We start from the raw sequence: 21,336 nt of genomic DNA, 5'->3' as shown, positions 1-21,336 counted from the left end.
GCCTGCAAAAATAACGCCAGTTTATCCTTTATCAGACATTGTTAGAAACTATCGCAGAGAGCAAAACTCGTATTATTAAAAATTCTGCATTATGTTCACATATCGTACAGGATTATACACACACAAACTTTGCATGTAGTTACATAGGGTAATATCAATGTAAGTTTCGTATTTTTGTTCAAATGTATTTCGGTTCAAGGTATACAACAAGTTCATGCACCCCTACAAACACACATACAATGCACAGCAGCAAAAACAAAACAAACAAAAACAAAACAAAAACAAAACAAACGAATTCACAAATAATATTGTGTCCTATTTTATGATTACGAGGGAGTGGAAGATGGTGCACATTACAGTATGAGGCGGCAATGAACTCGGTGACGAGGAGGAATAAAGGGCGAGGTCGTAGAAGCCGCCGAAGACCTATACTATTCAAAACTCTATAATAAAGTTGTGGAGATCTTGTTTCCGTTGATTTTCCACCAATATCTGCAGGGTCTTTCTGCCGACGTGGTTAGGCGTTAAAGAACCGACCCAATTCGACGAGCTCATGATTGAGGTATATATGGCGAATGTTCTGACATATAGTCTGACTCTTTCGTGAGCGGTCACTCCAAATACACGTCGAATATATACTCAAATCTGATTCTATTCGAGCAATGGGTTTAGATAAAATTCAGACGATTAACCCTCATTGTGCGGGATTCTGGTGTGATGTGGTTTAAATCTGTGAAAAATACACACGTCTCGGAGGCAACCGCTTAATGCTATTAACATGAAGCTTCCACATCTCTACACATTTTCCTTTTCCGATCTCTCTATGGTTATCTTTTTGTTGTTGTTATTGTTGTTGTTGTTCTCCCAAATGTAGGTATACTTCCTAATCGACTTGTCAGTTGACTGCTGGATGAACGCGGCAATTATCCGAGGCATCTGGCTATCTTCTCCTCTAATGGGGATCACTTTCCTCTTGTTTCCGAATTTGGGGTCGCCCGTGCAGATATCGCTCGCAGATTAAGTTCATTATTTGCGGGAGATGTGCAGATAAATGGTATTAAAAGAAAAAAAAAAAAGCCTCAGAGAGGAGAATCAAGTATCGATACCAGTGGCTTTATTAGCTATGCGCCTTCAAGATCTATTCTTATATACGCATGCCGTCAGTCTATCTCGCGGTCAATAAATCTCTATCAATTTGGTTATTTTGGCATTGTTCGTGTACAAAGAATTTCTTGGGAACGATCATGCATCTCAACACTAATATCTATTTATGTATGTCAATCCTCTCTATTCATGTCTATATTCTATAACGATATATCATACAAAATTATATGCTTGCATGCATGTGTGCATATATCATTGCCATCGTCTTATCAGCTAATTGTTTCGGCAATGACTTTGCCTTGATATTAGCTGTTTTGTTCTTTTATTATTATGTTGATGTAAATGAGCACGGCGCGTTTATGCATATAACTGTTTGAAGAGTTCGTATGTCAAATTTATGTGATGGGAATAGCTATCTGAACCATGTCCACATTCTGAATATCACTGCATCTCTGTAAATATATAATACATGTTTGGGTTTTTTTTTCTCTCTTCGTGTACACATAATGAAGGATCCAGCGCATAATAGTCCCGAAACGCGTAATAATCTTGTCTTTATACATCCCCATGAGTTGCCTGATTTTGCTCAGAATATAGGGGGGGGGGAACTTGTTCTACGCTCTCATAAGTTTTAATCATCCAGTTTTCTCTTCGAAGAGAATTCCCTTCAAATAGGCTCACGTTTTACAACTTCATGACGGGGTGTGTTGGAAGATTATCACTGTTTTCGCAGGGTTGCAAAAACAAAAAGAAGAAAAGAAAGGCTATCGAAACAGCTTCTCTCACTCAATTTTGAAGTGCTAAGTTCACACTCGAATCAGTCACTTTCGCGACGCTTTTCTGAGTGACCCTATAGCTAATCGTAAGAAGTCAGTGGAGATGACGATACGACACGGATTTTGTCGGTGGTGGGCAAATAGGATCCACAGAGGGAAACCCACACGTCACTCCACAGTTCTTTCGAACCGTATGTGGGGAGATTACCTGCGCGTGGCACTGGGGTTCAGCTCTGTTTGGACACAACGAGCTCGTTATTCCATTCCTTCCTTTCCTTTTTTTTTTTTGTGCAACTTTCATTTAAATTCGTATCGCATTCGATACTGTCCGGTAGCCCCCCAACCGACTCGCACCGTGCGATATCATCAAATATGCAAAGGTTCCCTTTTATGAAACGAATAGGCAGCGTAACGTCAACATCAGATGTGACTAAAGGCTTTCACTCCAGCCAAACAGCGGAAAGGAGACGTTGCGAACGAGGAGACAATTTGAGAGCTGGAGAGGGGAAAAGGGGGGAGAGAGCGCGCTAGCTGTGAGGGGCGCGGTGAAGTCCTTGGAGCGAAAAAAAACACAGCACAAAAGGCGGGCGAGGGGGAGAGCGCCTAGTTCCAACGTCGGCTTAAAACGAGGACGCAGGTTGGGTGAAAAGGGAATTGATGTACATCGCTATTGATACAAGCGACCCTGGATGGTTGTTGGAAAGCCTCGCTGCCGTGGTGACGGGGGCGAGGGCATTGTGAAAAGGGAACTAATATAATATGAAAAGGGCATCTACTTTGCGCCGCTCCCATGCCCGCTTCCACGCACGCAGCCAACAGACGATCGGTGTCGACGGGCTGTTGCATGCATGCATAGGGGGGCACAGAAGTCACTGTCTGGGTTAGACTCGAACACAGGCGTTTCGACGATACCTAATCCGCATTGTCAGGAAAAACAGAACGAAATTCAAATATAATTGTTTAAACTATTAAAAAAAAAAGATATATCAGAACTTCAAGGTATTGATCTTAGATATTTATTGGTATCACCATGCTCTTATTAGCTGGGAATGTGTCCCTGTTATCGAATTTGCTCATTGTTTATCTTCAAGATTGATCAGTATCTGGCTAAGAGCGTATCATCTAATTCAATATCACCTGATGATCTCAAGTTAAAATCGTTCTCGTCAAAATTGATATGATCGTTATGTGTCAAAGTGAATTGTGGAAAAGAGTTCAACATCTACCGTAGATTAATGTGACACAAAATTTCGTACATAGAGTGATTAAACGATTCTCTCACGGATTAAGAGCTCACTTTTCCCCATCTTTTGATATATTTTGCCCAAGAAAATAAGACTGACCTAAAGCAGGTATAGTGAATATATAAAAGAAGAAGTGTTTATTCCGTAAAGAGGAGTTGTATCAAGACAGGCATTAGTCTATTTTCCTTCGCGCATTCTTTCTTGCTTTGTTTCGCGTTTTAAAAAGCCACACTTCTCAAGTAACCTGTAGCTCTTGTTCTCCCCATCCCCCCGAAAAAAGAGGTAATAAACGGGGTCCCCTCCCTTCCACCCCACCCCCCCCCCCCCCCCCACTAAAACACAGCTTCAAGGCGACGGGCGTAGAGGAGAGCCAAGATCACGAAGGAAACAATGGTTTGTTGATGACCTTACGCCCGCGACGGTCGGTGATCGTTCCTGCTTGCCAAGTGTATCGGGTTAACCCTTTGCGTGCGGCTGGAACCCGCAGGGTCACTGAGTCCAAAGATACATCAAACTCTATCTCACCCGACTTGTATATGCTTGACAAGCAATTTGTGCTACTCATTATTTCTTTCTCTCTCCTCCCTCCCCCTTCTCCCCCCCCCCCCCCCCCATCCCCTCCAGATATTCCTACGAAGCCACATGATCTTAACCGAAAGGACGAGAACCTAGCTTATGCGAAATGGCCGTAAATATTGATTACATACATAAAATATACAGCAGGCTGGTTCCCATTTGCGAGAGGTGACTCTTTACCTCTGAAGAGTGGGTGGTACTCTGCAATAACAAGTGCCCTTAGAATAAGAAAAGCAAAAACAAAAACAAAAACAAAATACAGAAGAGAAGAAGCTACTATAAACCACCGGCAAGGTATAATAGTCAGCATGGTGTGATAGTGCGAAAAGAATCCCTTGCATGCCTTTCGTCAGTCATATCAGTAGGATCTGACAAAATATTCATCCTCTGTCATCGCCGTGGTCAAGATAATTCCGATTCACGTATTGGTGCCACACTGAACATGCTGCATAAGCATCATCCCAACGAGTTCGTCAACGTTAGCGTTACCGATGGCAACTACATGAACGAAAGGTTCGCGGTTTCTCAGGCAGTGTCAGGCTATGGTACCGTATAGTCCAGCCGGAGATACAGCTATTACTATGTTACCAAAGTCGGCCATGTCATCGTGTCAAAGTTGTTTGAGTATGAAAACGCTTCAGCTATAATACGGCTAAGTGAATTAAGTAGGCCATGCAAGACACTTCTATTGATATTTGATAAAACGAAAGCATCCGTCATGCATGGCGCGGTCCAACGAAAATGGTGGTTTTTGAAGAGCGTCTGGGTTAGCGGGTAAGGGGAACGAAGGAGGTGGATGTAAGCCCTATTATACTCATCGGGGGTATTACACACTGTATACGGCATCGTTTGGAGTCGAGACTAGAAGCCTCTTTCTTTCCGCCACGAAGTGTTCATGAACACATCCCATAAGTAACGTCTCAAAAACAAAGTAATTTGAGAAGACAATACCTAATTACAAGTCTGAACATCCTAAGTGGAAAAGCCTCAGAAGGAGATCGCACAGACGGGGAGGCTGTGCTTTCAAGACTCAAAATTAAGCTAGGCTGTTTATCTGGGGGTGTTCTTCAAGCGTTTTCTCGGCACGCGCTGCTGGCGTATTGACGACGCAAAATTTAGGGTGAACGGCTATTAGACAAGAATTACCCGCAGTTCGCATTCAACTGACGTGAATATCATTACTAAGCAAATATTGCATTAACAGAATCAGTTTTTCATGCCTGATTATATATGCATCACCTCATAGATGATGACACTGTAGGCTATTGGCTTAAAGTCAGCATACACACTCATTACCTTGGGCTATTCTAGAGCATCTTTTTTTAAGAAGTGGAAAAACATGACATTGAAATTTACCGATGTTGAAAAGTGTATCTAACCCCTTCGCGTGTACTTTACTAAAGATTAAGTAGGGGGAGTCCCACCTTAGAATATTAATGATGACGATTAATATAGCACGAACATTTCTTTCGAACTACTATGCTGTTACGAATTTATGGAGTGAACTATTTCCTTGAATGTACCCTTCCTAAAAAAAAAAAATCTTAGGGCTATTATTACACGGGATTGTAGGGATTTGTTTCACAAGCCGGCTCCCTATCTACAAATACCTCTGAAAGACGCTGTCACAAACACGGCGCGTTCGTTGGCACGTTTACATTAATTTATTCCGATTCGTCCAATTCCATCACTTTTCCTATTTCACAGCTATCCTTCACTCACTTCAATCGAAGCACATATCCACACAAGGAAAGTAAGAAAACAAAAAAAGGAAGCATTAAAAAAAGGAAATAATGGGAAGAAAGCCCAAATAATTTGCAAGCGAGTTCGTAGAACATTGCTCATTGCAGTTGAATAACGTCAATATGCTTGGGGTTATGGAGATAGATCGATCGATAGATAGATAGATAGATAGATAGATAGATAGATAGATAGATAGATAGATAGACAAATAGATAGATAGGATGATGGACGAAATGATCTAAAGAGACGACGAAAACTCTTGCACCATCTGCAAGGGGGAAAAATACAATGAGCTCCAAGAATGCAAACAGTTGATACCAGAAAATTTTTCCAGGTTGCAATCACAGCCGTATTACTTGCTAAACCTAGCCTGCAGGCGAAAACGTTGCGAAGTCTTTTCTCTGCTTCTTCGAGTATCATTTCGTCTTGCACATTTATCTTGCGAGAAGCATCAACCACCCCCTTATCCCCCCATCCCACTCCCTCCGCCCACAACGCACTTCTCCTGCGCGCCTCTCACGTGAACTACATTGGCACTGCACCATGCACGCACCGTGCAACGGTGGGGGTGTTCTGGAAGTCGTGAAATTGAAGGAGTGGTATACGTGAACCCACCCCTTCGTCATGGACCGCCATGCCCGCTGCAGGCTAATTAACGCAAACGCGGCTCTTCAGCATTCTGTGGGGCGCCTCAAATCATTCTTTGTAATTGCATGCATTGGTCGGGCGCTTCTGTAAGTACCCCCCCCCCCCCACAATATACCTGCATTTGTATAGCGCCCCACCACCTAATCTTCGCCACCATGAATATTGAAAGCAAGTGCTTAAGCTCGGAAACAACAATAAGAAACAAAAAACAAAACAAAACCCCTTTCGATACGTTTCAAGTCATCCGTTGACATGCACGAGAAAAACGCGTCATGAGGCTAAACGAAATGAGTCCCCTCTTCTATCCCCCTCCCTCTCTCTCTCTCTCTCCCTCTCTTTCTCTCTTCCACTTTTCCCCACTCTCGAGACTGATTGCGTGCAAAGCTCTCTATTTCTCTGTCTTAAAAATAGAAAAAAAAAAGAATTGATATTCTTGATATAAAAGTAAACATATTATTTACATCATTCGAATGTGTTTTCAGGTGTTCGTTGCAAAAAATTAGATTCGGCCATGTCGATTTTGAATGTGGCATTCTTTTAAATTTCTGCAAAGGATTTTCTGAATGAAACCGAAATCTAATAATGATGGTAGTTACAAGTTTGAAAAATCTTCGTAAATTCTTTAAAGAGAGAGAGAAAAAAATCCACTATCATGAGGTCAGCGATCTGTTCATTCGGCAACAGCTTGCTCGCAAGGTTGACAACGTATCGAAGAAATACGAAACAAAATCATAAGAAAACGCTGTCAGACTCTAACCAGACTTCTTTTAGAATGTTGGCACAGGTTCGACAGATTTAGAGTGACCATGAGTGGAACGTCACTTTTTAAGAGTTATCGAGAGCAAAACACTGGATTAATCACCGTACCGTAGATGCTGAAGAACGGGAATATTATGTCTTATCTTGCCAAAGATGCCCACAATCAATAGATTGATCAGTACGGCACTATCTATACATTCAAAGAAAATGATGTGTAACCGGCAAAAACGAAGAGTAATGCAATGACGCAATGTAGGTTCTGTTTACGTAGTCATGTTATAACGTCGTGTTTTAGCGAGACATATCTCACTAGTATACACCTTTTTTTTTTTCTCTGAGGATTAAAAGTGATGTGCTGTTCGAATACTAGTAATCTGGATTTCTGAGCGAACGTTGTATCTGCGTATTAAAAGTGATGTGCTGTTCGAATAGTCTGGATTTCTGAGCTAACGTCGTATCTGCGTATGACTGATTGGGTGATTCTCCCGATTACAATAATATATTGAGGAGAGAAGGAATAGGGTGGGAAATCGGGGGAGAGGGGGGCATTGAAGGAGAGGGAGAGAGGGAGAGCGATGTTGGTTGATATATATTATATGGATATATGCATGGAGAAGAAAAGTGAAAGTAGGAGATGGAGAGAGAGGGGAAGAGATATAGCGATGGTATAGATTCATTATTATGTCACCCGATATTATACACTAGTGAATCCGCTCCTCTATCGTATGGGCATGACACCATACATCGAAACCAGATCACTCTTTGTTTGATCCCGCCCATTGTTATACTCCATGCGTGCTATTATCATACGGAGCTGTTGCATTCGCCGAAGACAAGAGCACCCTTTCACGGAAAAACAAAAATCTTCGATCTTGAAACAGGGCTAGTTTCTGAAGTCGGGTATTATACCACCACTAGTTCTGTGGGTATATATACCACACATGGTACACGACGCACGTGTTTCATTCAGGGTTTTTTTTTTTCTTTCAAGAACCTTTGTCTTACGAGTGTATACCCAACTCGGCCAGACTGAAAAATCACTCAATTACTGTTCTTAGCCCTATAGACAAAATGGGGGTACCGGAGACAAAGACAGGGGGCATATCTGCTCCCCTCCTCCTCCTGTAGCCCACGCCCTTCATGTCAGAGGGCGACCCAGCGGGGTGCGACCTAGTATTAGATGGGTAAAGGATCAGAAGTCCTAAAAATGTTATAGTTTCTCTGTTGTTATCTCCCCTTGACTCAAACACAACGAAATGACGAGGCATCAGCTGCGTCTCTGCCTCAGCTGTCCCATTATCGTCTGAAGATTCAGACTTATCCGCTGTGATCGATACAGGGCAACTTAATCGCTATCGACCTGACGAGCTCGACTGGTTTGCATCAACTCCCTGCCATTTCCATGGCAACCATAATGGAATGTGCCCGACAGTGCTACTTATACGTACTGTCCGGGCTTCTGGCTCAGTGATACGGCCCGAGGTTCATCGACATTCAGGACACAGCGTCAGTCAAGAGTGATGAAGTTTTCATTTCTTTATGTCACGTGGACAGCTTGGTACGAAAAATTCAACGACCGACACCGATCCTCAGGGGGTGAGACTGTTTTACCTGGGATGAGGGAAAGTCATATCATAATTTCACATTTCACAATCTTACGTTCATTGATTTTTCTACATTTCGCATAAAATAATATGATACAGACTGAGCACGCGCGAATTTGGAACGTGACAATTTTTGTAATACAGATGTACATGGAATGGAGTATCCACCAAAAGGACAATTAATTTAGAAAGTTATGGTAGATTATCACGGCTGTCATAAAGCTAGAATAATGCATATAAGAATACAATAAATGAGTGTGTGATATGCTGTTCAATAAAAGTTATGAATATTCTTTTTCTTCATCTGTGGGAGAAACCTACTCAAAAGCTGCGATACCTTTAAGTTTCTTATACGTTCCTAATGAAATATAAAGTGAAGAGATAAACGACAAACATAGAACACAAAAGTACAGCATTTTTATCACTAAAATAATGCTTAGCTTAAGAACAGCATTCGACGCATGGCATCATCATAGAGTGACATTTCTATTTCCTGGTCTATTATAGCTTTTTCCTGTTGTTGTTGTTGTTGTTGTTGTTGTTAGTGGTGAAGGTGGTCTTTTTGACATTCCTCGAAGATGTTTTGATCGGGAAGGAGTGAAGTCGAGTTTGTCTTGCTGCCAAAGCTAGGTTTTCAATGACGATGAGAACCCAAACTTATTATCATCAATTAGTTGGTCGTCTGTGCCCTGGCTGCTAAGAGTGTGCTGCGCGTCATAGTGATTGATTCGAGCGCTTATGTTGATGCAGTATGTGACATGCATATTACGAATATTTGAACTTTATTTTGCACGGAAGAAAACCCAAAATATGTATAGCTGTTGACGAGGATTAGTGAACGCGTGAACCCTTGTAGCTTAGATTCAGTTATGACCATAAGTATCATACATTTATTTACACTATCATGACATCTGCTGACGTCATACGTCAGTCGCTTATGTCTCTCTGTCTGTCTAGTTTGCAAAAGCAGCATCGATTCATGCATTCAAACGAGTATGGTGTGTCTTTTACTCCGGTGTGTTTTGTTTCCTTTTAGTCCCATCTCCGTCAGAGGGAACAGTTTGCGCATTTCGGATGCCTTTGATTATCTGGGCTTTTTTCGTCGAGGACCTCGTCTATATTCCTCCTTCACGCACATAATTTTGCCAGCATGTGCGATGTACTACAAACTGAAGAAAATCCCATAACAATCAAAACTGTTTGCGTAATTGGCTACGCAAGTGGGTGAGTTTGGGGAGGGGGGTGGGGACGTAACGCTCGCTGTTAGTTTTGACAAGGGCGTCAGGTCTATTATGTGACGTGCACGCTTTTGCCGTTTGAAAACCGCAAGTATATTTTCTTGTTCTTTTGTATTAAAGTTCACCATCGTTCGAAAACATTCTGCTCAGCATCAACAAGTTCCCTCCTTGGCTTCTGCGTTCGAAGATTCACGATGCCTTTTATTATGTGACAGTATTTCGGTACACTGCGGCGCAGATGTTTGTCGGATATGACGTAATAATCATCGAAAAAAAAATAATTTATACGTTCTATACACAGTCATGACGAAGAGAACAAAATATACTATCCATAGTCCTGTAACGATGACATCAGTACCCAGATGGGAAACGAACATAAGCGCCTGGACAAAAAGACTAGTCCTGATGTTTTCAAAATTCGTTCGTCTTTCCCTTTCATTTGATAAACCTTTTCTGCGTCTTCTTCTTCTTCTTTTTTTTTTCCATCCTTTCCCAGGGCTGGAGTAGCTCTAACTTCGATGGTGTCTCCAAACGATCCCATATTCATAGAAATATTGCCCCCAGACAATGTGACGCACTGCCTTGCTCCAAAAGAGAGAGGGCGAAATTCACGATCAAGGCGACTCCACCCGATATTACGTGTTTATGGGCATAATAACAGCACGTCATCACTCGTTTAGTTGTATGTTTTGTCTGCTGTTCTTTAACCCCTGCACTGACTGGTCTTTTGTCGACCGCGTAGTGGAGGGTGCACGTCAACACCACCGTACACGACTGTCCACGTGACTATAACTTTTCCTCGCATTGCTCCCCCATCTCTCTATCTCTCTCTCTCTCTCTCTCTCTCTCTCTCTCTCTATCTATCTATTATGTGTATCTACCTATACATCCTTCTATCTATCTTTCCATCTATCCTACCAATCCTTGCTTTCTATCTATCTATCTATCTATCTATCTATCTATCCATCTCTCCATCTCTCTCTATCTATCTATCTTTCTATCTATCTCTCTTGCCCGTTCTCTCTTCTTTTCATCGTTCATATTTTTCGAAATATTGCCCAGTGATTATACCATGATAATGGTTACAACATGATTCGAGATAAGTATCATGCATATCCCCTTGCATAGTATATTCTGTTTTATTGCTTGAGAAGCGGAAAAACTTTTTATTGACTAAAATAATGCCTACCCTTCATAACACATTTCGATACATTGCCTGGTGATTATAGCATCCAATATATGATTCGAGATATATGCATATCCTCTTGTATTGTATATTCTGTTTTACTGCTTGAGAAAGCGTAGGAACTTTTTGAAGGGCTAAAATAACGCCCACCGTTTTATTTTCGAAATTTGCGGATTGACGCTGGCTATCACTGTATTCTAATTCGTACAGAGATATCAATGCCTACGTAGAAAAGTGCTCCTTCTAGGAAACATGAGATGCGCGGTGTTCCATGCCTTTAAAATGTATGAAAACACTTTATCAGTAATGACATTAAGGGTCACGTGAAAAGATATCACGAGGTTTCCATGAACCCTCACTATTTCCCACTGGCCACATTCAAACAACCATAACTTATTCTATTCAACGTTTCATTCATTGTTTAATTCATTGCTCTCCTTCAGATAAACCATGATAGATATAAGCAACTTTCCTCTGGGAAAGAAAAAAAAAACGAATCAAAATGACGGTATACCATCATACGCGATTTAGCTTGAAACCGCCTCATGCGTAAGTATTATACCAATGTATAACTCCCCCTTTTTTTCCTAGTCAGGAGAGCTGAAAGGGAGATAGTGTCTGCCATATGCGGCTGCCAGCTATAACCTGCCAACTCCCTCTCTGTAAACCCCATTTATGATCAGAGGGACCTCGGTATATTTTATTTCTGATAAATGAACTCGCTCCTGTTGGGGGGAAGAGAGAATGCATATAATCATATTCAGAGTTGGTGTACTATGCCCCGTCTGTATGTGGACCCCATATACCTGCATCTTCTCTTCTTCTTTCGCTCCCCCTCTATCCCTCTTCACTCTTTTTTTTTTCTAACGTTCCCTCCGCGATACACACGATTTTGTGTCTTTACATCATGTGTGAGGTTATCGTATTATATTCGATATTCAGGGTTGGGACTTTGTGCCCTCTTAAGTCTATATTGTTATCATCATTTTATTTTTCGCTTCGCTTTAAAGGGATAGTATAGTTTCGGTTGAGATGGGGCTTCAAGTTTTTTTGGTTTTTTTAAGATAATGAGAGACCACGTACAAAATGTGAAAGAGCATACCATTATAGAGAAATTCAAAGTTTATTCAATGAAAGTTGCTTTAGAAATGGCTGAGATATCCGAAATAAAAGTGGTCCTAATAAAAGGTGGGTTACAATCAGACATTTTCAAAACCGATTTTCATTGAACAAACTTTGAATTCCTCTATATACGCTCTTTCATATTTTACAAGTGGTTTATTTGATAAAAATCGGTTATGAAATGGCCGAGATATCCAAAAACAAAGTGGTTTTAATAAAAGTTGGGGCCGCAGCTTTCGGCAGGACTACTTTGTTTTCGGATATCTCAGCCATTTCAAACCGATTTTCATCAAATAGGCTTTGATTTCTTTGTAGAATTGTATATGAAGAGCATGTTTCCAAAAACGCTAAATCCGTCATTTTTCAAGGGATTCGGCGCCTTTTGGTTAAAAGCTCTTCATAATTATGCTCTCTCATATTTCATAAGTAGTTTCTCATTATCTCACAAAAAACAAACAAACTCTGAAGCCCCATCTCAACCAAAACTATACCATCCCTTTAGAGAAAAATCAGGACCAATGACACGATGTATTCCATCGGAGCAACGTCTTCTCTCCCTCCATCTCCATTTCTTTTCCCCTCTCTTTCTCTATATATCTCGATTTCTCGAACTATTCTTCTCTCTCTTCTTTCTCCTCTGCTGCTACACCCGTCCTCTATATCTTTTTCTCCCTAGCTATCTCTCCTTGTCTACCTCCCTATCTATTTTCTGTTACTTTTTTTCTCCCTCATGTGAGTGTCTGCTTCTTATACCTCCCTTTCTTATATTCTTCCGCTATCTCTCTCCAATTCTCCCCCCCCCCCCCCCCCTCTTTTTTTTCCACAAAAGTCACCTTGGCACCATTTCATGCAGTCGAATTTCTAATAGAATGTCAACTCAGAATCTTTCTTCCGCAACCATCCAACTCTTTTAATATCGCTTTGTATAATACGTCCCCCCCCCCAATAAAGACTTTATTCCATTCCACCCGCTTCCATGATGTCCACACTCACCAAGACACACAAATTGTGTCCTTTGGCATCGGCTCCTTCCGGCTCCTCGTGTAAGTGTGTGTTTGTGTGTGTGTGGGGGGGGGGGGGAGGGGGTTGTGCGTGTGCATCTATGTGGTCAAAGTTGAGTCAGCGCTCTAATTTACACACTTCACATCTAAATTAATCCTTCTTCCAACGACCCAGGCGAAGAAGCGAAAGCGAAAATCACGCGCCCGTTTTGTAGACTCATTGTGGAGTAGGAAAAAAAAGAACATGTAGTCGCTTCTATTCATATTACAGGATATCACTACGGATACCACACCGTTCGCTTGCCCCGCATGGTTGGGGTTCGAAGTTACGAAATCTAAGAGCTATACAGTTGAAACGTAAGTCTAAAAAAGGCAAAATCCCCTGCAGCCCATAACTGCAAACAAAACAACGCGAATCAAATCGAGACAAAATGAGAATAAAATTACAATCCTGTGATCTTCACCAGCTCGTATTGTATCAAGTACAGCAAAAAGTTTCGAATCACTTCCCAACGCAAAAGTACCAGACAACCGTATATACACTAACGGGCAAGTAAAAAAAAAATGATAAAAGGGCACCTGGTATACCATTGTCATTTAATTGAGTGGTATCGCACATAGTTTGAAACGCCACTCTTTCATGGTCTGGTGCTTTAATTCTAAAATTGAATGCATTTTATTTTATCCAAAAAATAAATAAAAGGACAAGTCAACATTCATATACATGTGGATTGAGTAAATGCAGCAGTAGAACACATCAGGGAAAGTTTGGGGGAAATGGGACAATCCGTTCAAAAGTTATGATTTTTTTTTAAAGTATCTGCACAGTCACTGCTGGATGAGAAGACTACTACATGATGTCACATGCGTACAACGCTATAAGGAAAATATAAAGAGAATTTCAGGAAAAAAAATACTTTTTTGAAAAAAGTGCACTTTTCCTCGACTCGTCACTGACGTATGTTAAGGGTAACATTATTCCCCTTGCCTTCTGAAAGAGAGAAGTCACGTGTTTTTTTATTATGCGAGAAAAATGAAAATATGTTGAAATTTCTTTATATTTTCTTTATATCGTTGTACACATGAGACATCACACGCTGTAGTACTCCTCATCCAGCATTGACTGAGCAGAAACTTCAAAAATTCATAACTTTTAAACGGACTGACCGATTTTCCTCAAGTTCGTGCTGATGTGTTCTATTAATATTGCTGCATTCATTCAATCCATCAAAAATTCATAACTCTTAAACGGACTGACCGATTTTCCTCAAATTCGTGCTGATGTGTTCTATTAATATTGCTGCATTCATTCAATCCACATGTCTATGAAGGTGAACTTGTCCTTTAAGCAATACAAGACAACCTTACTATTCCTGCTATTGAGGATATTAGCATTGCCAAACCTTTCAGAAAAGAACTTTCACTTAGCCCCCGCGTACATCCCCCCCCCCCCCTCCCCAACACACACACATACACATACACACGGCCTTAACAAAACAAATCACAAACAAACAACAAACAGAGAAAAGTCCACTCACGTCGTTGAGCATTCATTTGAGGAAGCAGGCAGGATTGCTAACTCTATATAAATATCTTACGAGACGAGGGAAATCCACGCAAAAGTTGCACACATCTGAGCTACATTTGGACCTTTGTATCAGTGGCCTTCCTATTTACGTCCGACTGACCGACATAATATATAACATATAGTTGAAAAACATCCGCGTTTGTTACAGTACATTGACATTTATAAACATATCAAAAATAAATGATATGAAATACACGTATTTAGAGAGAAGCGGGCATCCTTTTCAAAGACAGACATGGTAAGTATTTGCGGTACAATAATGTCCGTATTTTTAGGATGTCACATGTTTTTGTTTTTGTTTTCTGACACTGTAGCCACTTTACCCCATGCAAGTATTCACTAAATCGACTCAATTACAAGGTTAACTAGACTAGACAAACTAGACAAGACGAGGCAAACAGACTTAGTGTGAAAGTAAGGTAAAACTCTCACGACCCATGATTATATGTGATACTATATTATACCTATGATGGCTATGTGAGAGGCACGCCTGGTCTATCCGATTTATTGGACAGCGCTATATGGCGGATAGAATATACTCGTATACCACACACTGCGCCACCGAAGGGCGTGTCACCAAACGGTCGCCTCTCGAGTGAAAACCGAAAGCACGCACTATTGCGACGAGTGGGACACGAAAAGCCCCCTCTGCAACGCACGACTCCCAATACCTCGAACGAGGCGAGGATATAGTCTTTACTCAAGGCTTTTACAGACTGCTCACGCGGTGAGCTCTCAGCCTTGAGAAAGTCAGGAAGAAAGTGTCTATAGGGCTTACGTATACGCCGGTGAGAATAGTCAACGACTAAAGACACAACTGATTTAGTAACAGGTTAGTTCTTTGTACTTGACGACATTGCCATAGAGAAAATACAAATCCAAAGGGTCTAGTGCAACACTAAAGCATTTTCGTGTTTATGAAACTTGAATACTGACAAAAATGCATTACGTTTATTCGGATCTGCCATGTTAACACGCATTCGAATCTGTTGTACATGAAACTACACGCAGAGCCTAAACTTGACAAAATCAAAGGGTAAACTCAAAGATACAGAACAGGGGAAGATTGATCAAAATGAGAGATAGTAAAAGACAGTTAGCCAAGGTTAAAGTTTTCGACTTGACTCGATTTGTTGGGGACAAACTGGAACAACTCGTAAACTTTCCACTTGCACCGACTTTGCCGAACTCAGTGCGCGGAAAGGGAGCTCCGAGAATTAGCCACGTGAGTATAGGGAGGCACAAAGGCGGCTCAAAGGTGAACTAAATAGAGAACGGTGTGAAAGGCTACGCCGTATCAGTGGTTGATACAGGGTGATAGGCAAGATTGCGGAAGAAACAGTTGGGCGAAGCACTGTTGGACCAGAGAGACCCGCGTACACTTCCATGGTCTGGACACAACTAAATCGCTGTATGATGTACTGTATTTAGCTCATATTTTTTCTTCACAACTGCTCATTTACCGTTTTTTGGAAAACCACAGAGTCCGGATAATCAGATAAAGCTATCGCGTTTAGGGATGATGTTTTACAGGGTGCAGAATTGCACGTATACACATACCCGCAGTACTTGAAGTTTTTCGTTCTTCTCTTTTTCGTTTCGTTGGGTAGCCTATAACTCAACAGAGCAATATGCCAGACTGCGAGGGTGTGACAGCACAAACAAGGCCTATAAGCTGGAATTACAGACGCTATCCGGTATTCAACGTCAGTATCATGATGTATAGATTTCGTATTTGTCTTTATACCCATCACGGTTACTATACGACACCGTTCGGGAATGGGGTTTGCAACCACGATGGAACTCTATGCATGACTATGTGACCAAATGGTGTAGCAAACAACTAGAGAGCTCTTCTGAGGCTTGCCCGACATGGCAACAACAAATCCATGTAAGCGCAATTCCAAGTTTTAATAGCTTTAGGGAATCTATTATCTTGGAGATAGAGGTGAACAGAACATCTCGATGCTGGGAACAAGGTAAAGGCAAAAAAGAAGAAGAAGAAGGAGAAGAAGAAGAAGAAGAAGGAGAAAAAGAGAAGAAGAAGAAGAAGAAGAAGAAGAAGAAGAAGAAGATAAGAAACAGACTATATACGAAGTTGAATACATAAGTCATCATTATCATTCTTTTTTCTTTTCCTTCCTTTTGTCCCTTACTATACTCCTCCAGGACCTCCTCATCCTCTTCTTCTTCTTCTTTCTTCTTCTTCTATCCTCCGTCCTCCTCCTCCCCCTCTTAAGAAACAAAAAAACAAACCAACAAACAAACGAACATACAACTTACGCGTTTTTGTCATTGACAATCGTCAAATCTACCCCGGCAAAGACCCTGCGATATCACGACTCAGGTTCATGACAAAGACAAGTCCTTGCACATGGGTTTACCTTATGGTGTAATGCATATTCAGAAGTTTTGGAGCTTCGTCCGTGTGCATTTATACTATTTAATATATACCTGCAACTTTTTCCCCTCGCATAACGTGTCTTAGTGCATTTCTTTCTCTCATTCGTTCTCTCCTTCCAGTTCTTCCGTCCTTTCATCTGTTCGTTTGTATTCTATTTCTCCTCATTTGTTTGTTTTTATTGCATCATTTTTCTGTTCCGTCCTTTTCCATCCTTCTTGTCGCACTGTCATTCGTTTTGTTTCATCTCCTCTTGGGAACTACCTGTTTGTTATATAGTGATTTGATATCTGCAAGATTAAAAGCTATATTACAAGGCTTCGCAGAATTTCTATCGAAGCGCTGGCCACATAATATAAAATGCTCCCAAATAATAGAGGACCGGCACTGTTGGTATTATACATACTCCTCCATTTACAACACTGAGCGAGTCTCAAAATAGCACAGATGTGGATACAGGCACACATTAAGACAACGGAAAGTAACAATTATTCATATAATGAGTCGGAAGAGGGTATCGGAGTGTGCTCTCACTCATTGAAAAGTATCGAATCCTCACCATCTTATGCTGTATTTACTGGCCTATTTGATACCACGAGAGAGGAAAGAGTGGGAAGTTGTAGTTGAGTGTTCAGCCCCTCCGAGGTGGAGTAGGAATTTGTTTCGATGGGACAATACCACTCTGTACCACGATGTTCTGAAACCACTGATGCCCAAAATAGGTCATGACTATCCTCCCCTTACATCCCCTTACAACAACCTACTCCACCGTCCTCAGCCACGAGGCACACAGTTAGCGGACCTATATACGCCTCATTTCTGTTCGGCAAAATCTTTACCGTCATTTCGCACGTGCGGATAACATGAATGATTAATGTATTTGCTTCTTCTCACACTTTCTAGAAGTGGCGGCATCAAGTTAGGTTCTTAACACTAACATGTGTGTGTGTGTGTGTGTGTGTGTGTGTGTGTGTGTGTGTGTGTGTGTGTGTGTGTGTGTGTGCAAGCTTGTGTGTGTGTACGTGTGTTGGTGAATGGAGAATGATGTATCTATAGTAACTGAACGCTTTATCGAAATTCAGGCTGGGGCAAATCTAACAGATGTCGTCTCTTCATAACGTTTGTCGCTGTTGTTTGCTTTATTTCTTATTTTTAAAATTCTACACACAAACACACACACACACACACACACACACACACTCTCTCTCTCTCTCTCTCTCTCTCTCTCCTTTTTTAATTTCATGCCCACATCCGCAGGAGAAGCTCATCAAAACCCTCTTTACAATATCAAAGCGAGTTAAGAGGGAGAGAATTTTGCTGGTACGGACCTCTACATTTCATGTGTGTGTCCATTTTCCTCTTGATCTTCACCTATACGAACCTTGATTATAACAGAATCCCACATACTCGCACAATAAAAGAGCCCCGAGATAGAGAGATAGATAGATAGATAGATAGATAGATAGATATTCAAATATTCTTTCTACATTTACGAATACATTAAATATCAATTCGTTAACAGGGGAGGGGACTGAACACATTCACAGATAGAGAGCAAAAAGTAACCCCCAAAATAGGTAAACAGAAAATGCGGACTACCAGCGATCGGTATACCTCAGGTCATTTTGTTTTCTACCTCCTTGTGTTCATGCGGCAGCCTTCCGCGTTGGCTGATTGGGCATGATATCGGTATCGATCGGCCAGACAGCCGATCGATCAAAGGACTCGCGATCGAGTAAGGAAGGTGGCCAACGCGCACTTCGATATTTCTCATACGAGCGCCAAATTTTTAATGACTTTATTCATATCATCTAGGGCACAGAGACTCAAGTTCATGACGAAATCGTCCAACATCACTTTAAGATGTCATTTCCCGTGCTCCTAGAGGAAAGAAAGTAAAAGGATTAAAGATGAAAAATGAGGACTTTATGTACCTATTCGATGCCATGGTGATGAAAATACTTCAAGGCAAAGGATTCCATCCGGAAAAAAAGGGTTAAAACACCAAACGTCCAGTACCCAAGTAGACAAGGAAATGAGACAACATAATCTCATGAAATTATCAGACTGAGACAGCGTTAAGGTAAAATAAGGTTCTTCACAATGAGAGAGTGAAAAAAAAAAAGATTTGTCAGTACATCTTTATGGTATGTGAGAGAGCATACAATACAGTACAACATCTCTATACGACAGAGAGAGGGACGGAGTAAGTACACCATGATGGCAAATGATGTGGTATTACGGAGGGAGCGGCATGGCGTACAGAGGTACATTGTCTCCCCTGTGCTAGTATACCACGCCTGTAGCAGGTAGACCCTGGCCGACCGTCACTGGTTCACCTCACCGCCTTCGATGGGTGCAGCGGCTCGCTCCTCATTATGAGTGAAGAGGAGCGGGAGAGGGGGAGAGGAGAGGGAGTAGGGGATGATTGGAGGAGGAGGAGGGGGGCGAGGGGTGATGCGTGTTCTCTACCTTGACAAATGGGTGCTAGATGAAGAACCTGATAGAATCCGACCTCCAGCACACGGTTCTCCATATACTCACCATGACCACAATGATATCACTTCAGTATTTATGACGGTTTTCTACGACAACAAATGAAATGTTTTCTGAGGAAGCTTGACGCTCCAGGAGATAACGCATACCTATCTTCACCAGAATGTCATCTTGACTATGCGTTACCGTCTCAGTGCATGTAGGTCAAACACACACATACATAGTATACGTACACATAAACCACTTTTAAACAGGGTATAAAGTCTGTGGATTTGTGTCAACCGTTTCGATCAAAATTAACTCATCTTCTAAACATTATATTCGTAGAGGTAGGTGAGACTAGCCCATTAATGATATGGGGGGGGGGGTGTAATGCTCATTTGAAGTGTTGATCACCTTGATCAGTTTGCATCCTTTAGGTGACGGTAATTATTATGATGATGACACAGCTGATGTAAATGATAATAATGATAATGATGATGACGATGATGATGATGATGATGATGATAGTAAGACTGAAATAGTCATACGAGGTCACCTCGAAATGGTTATCTCGGAATCGCACGATATGTTGGTATGCAAGTCCATAGTTGTTGCATGGGAATCCATCGGTTGCCCTCCAAAAGGATATTTCCGTTTTCGTGGGAGGGGGGGGGGGAGAGAGAAGGGGAGGGGTGTCGTATATTTCTCCGAAAAAAACAAAAAAACCGGAAATGTTGATACATGTATCATTATTACACATTATAGAACTGTTCTTATAATGCACAAGGGCAAATGCATGTGTATATCAACTTATGGTATAATGGTCGAGGGAAGGGGACAATGCAGATCTGCAGACCCGCCAGTGGTTTCGTCAGCTATATTAGGATGGTAATCATGAAGGCAAATTTCCAGATAAAATCGCCAAGCGATTTACATTCAGCGATAAAATGCACCGCCATCCTCGGGCCTTGCTCGACTTTATTATGCAATCACTTGCCCCCCGTGTGCATCCTGTAATCAGGGAGGTATGGCGGGTATACGTTCAACCTTCCTGATATGGTGGTGCTCGCGTGCGCTGGCTTGGATCATAAACAGTAAAGAGAGGAGGGAGGGAGGGAGGGGAGGAGAAATAACAGGGAGAGGCAGTACAAGATTTCCGGTAGTATGTTGCTGCGTTTGATTCCCGCAATCTCCTCCAAAGTCTTGTCGTTGCTGTTGTTGCTGCTACAACAGCAACCTCATCCCCCCCCCCCCGCACACACACACACAATTTTTTTAATCAAATCCTCTTTTCATCTTTAATAGTCCCTCCAAACCACCCCTCCTCGAATCTCGGGGCATAGTATCGATGACTGTCCATCCTACCAGTCCTCTTCCCATTGATTTTTTTTTTTGCTTTGTTTCGTATTGTTCTGATTTGCTGCTCGAGACAAGCTCGAAGGTAAGAAGCACATCTCATTGCATCCCTTGTCTGCCCTAAACACCCCTGTCCAAAACATACCAAGGAAATAAATGAATGAGGAAAACGACAAGCCAAAGTCCTGAATCAAAAACTCTTTTCACATCTTCTGAAGACGAAAATAATGATCCCTTCAGTTTGGGCCATCATTCTCAAGACATATGCTCATTTCATCTTCTTATGATGTTGTCGTTGTTAACATTACATTTTTGTCATCCTCTGGAGACTATAAATGCCTTCCTTTCTTGTGAAGACACACACTCACACATCTTCCTACACACAACGCACACAACGCGCACACACACATGTACTTGTCAAGAGCACGCAAACCTCGTCACTCACCCCCTTTTTTTTCTTCCAATTTCTCCCTCGTTCTCTCTCTCTCCTTCTGTCTGTCGCTCGATCTCCT

General features: G+C 41.6%; 1 protein-coding gene across 4 annotated transcripts in view; it reads right to left on the bottom strand.

Moving 5' to 3' along the window:
• The window catches only part of LOC139716235 (nucleolar protein 4-like), a 68,003-nt gene that overhangs the window by 28,024 nt on the left and 18,643 nt on the right, over nt 1–21,336 (bottom strand). Inside the window, exon 1 of one of the 4 annotated variants that reach the window (XM_071627829.1) lies at nt 8,299–8,738. The exons of the other annotated variants lie outside the window; for them this stretch is intronic. The gene's annotated coding sequence lies outside the window, so the exon portion shown is untranslated. Of the gene's footprint in view, nt 1–8,298; nt 8,739–21,336 lie in introns of those variants that run through there. 4 annotated transcript variants of the gene reach the window in all.

This window comes from Diadema antillarum, unplaced genomic scaffold (genome assembly GCF_040938485.1).
Source record: "Diadema antillarum isolate AM-2024a unplaced genomic scaffold, OU_Dant_1.0 scf00000006, whole genome shotgun sequence".
Classification (NCBI taxonomy): Eukaryota; Metazoa; Echinodermata; class Echinoidea; order Diadematoida; family Diadematidae; genus Diadema; species Diadema antillarum.
Note: the sequence above shows the minus strand (reverse complement) of the source record. Positions and strands in the feature narration are given on the sequence as shown.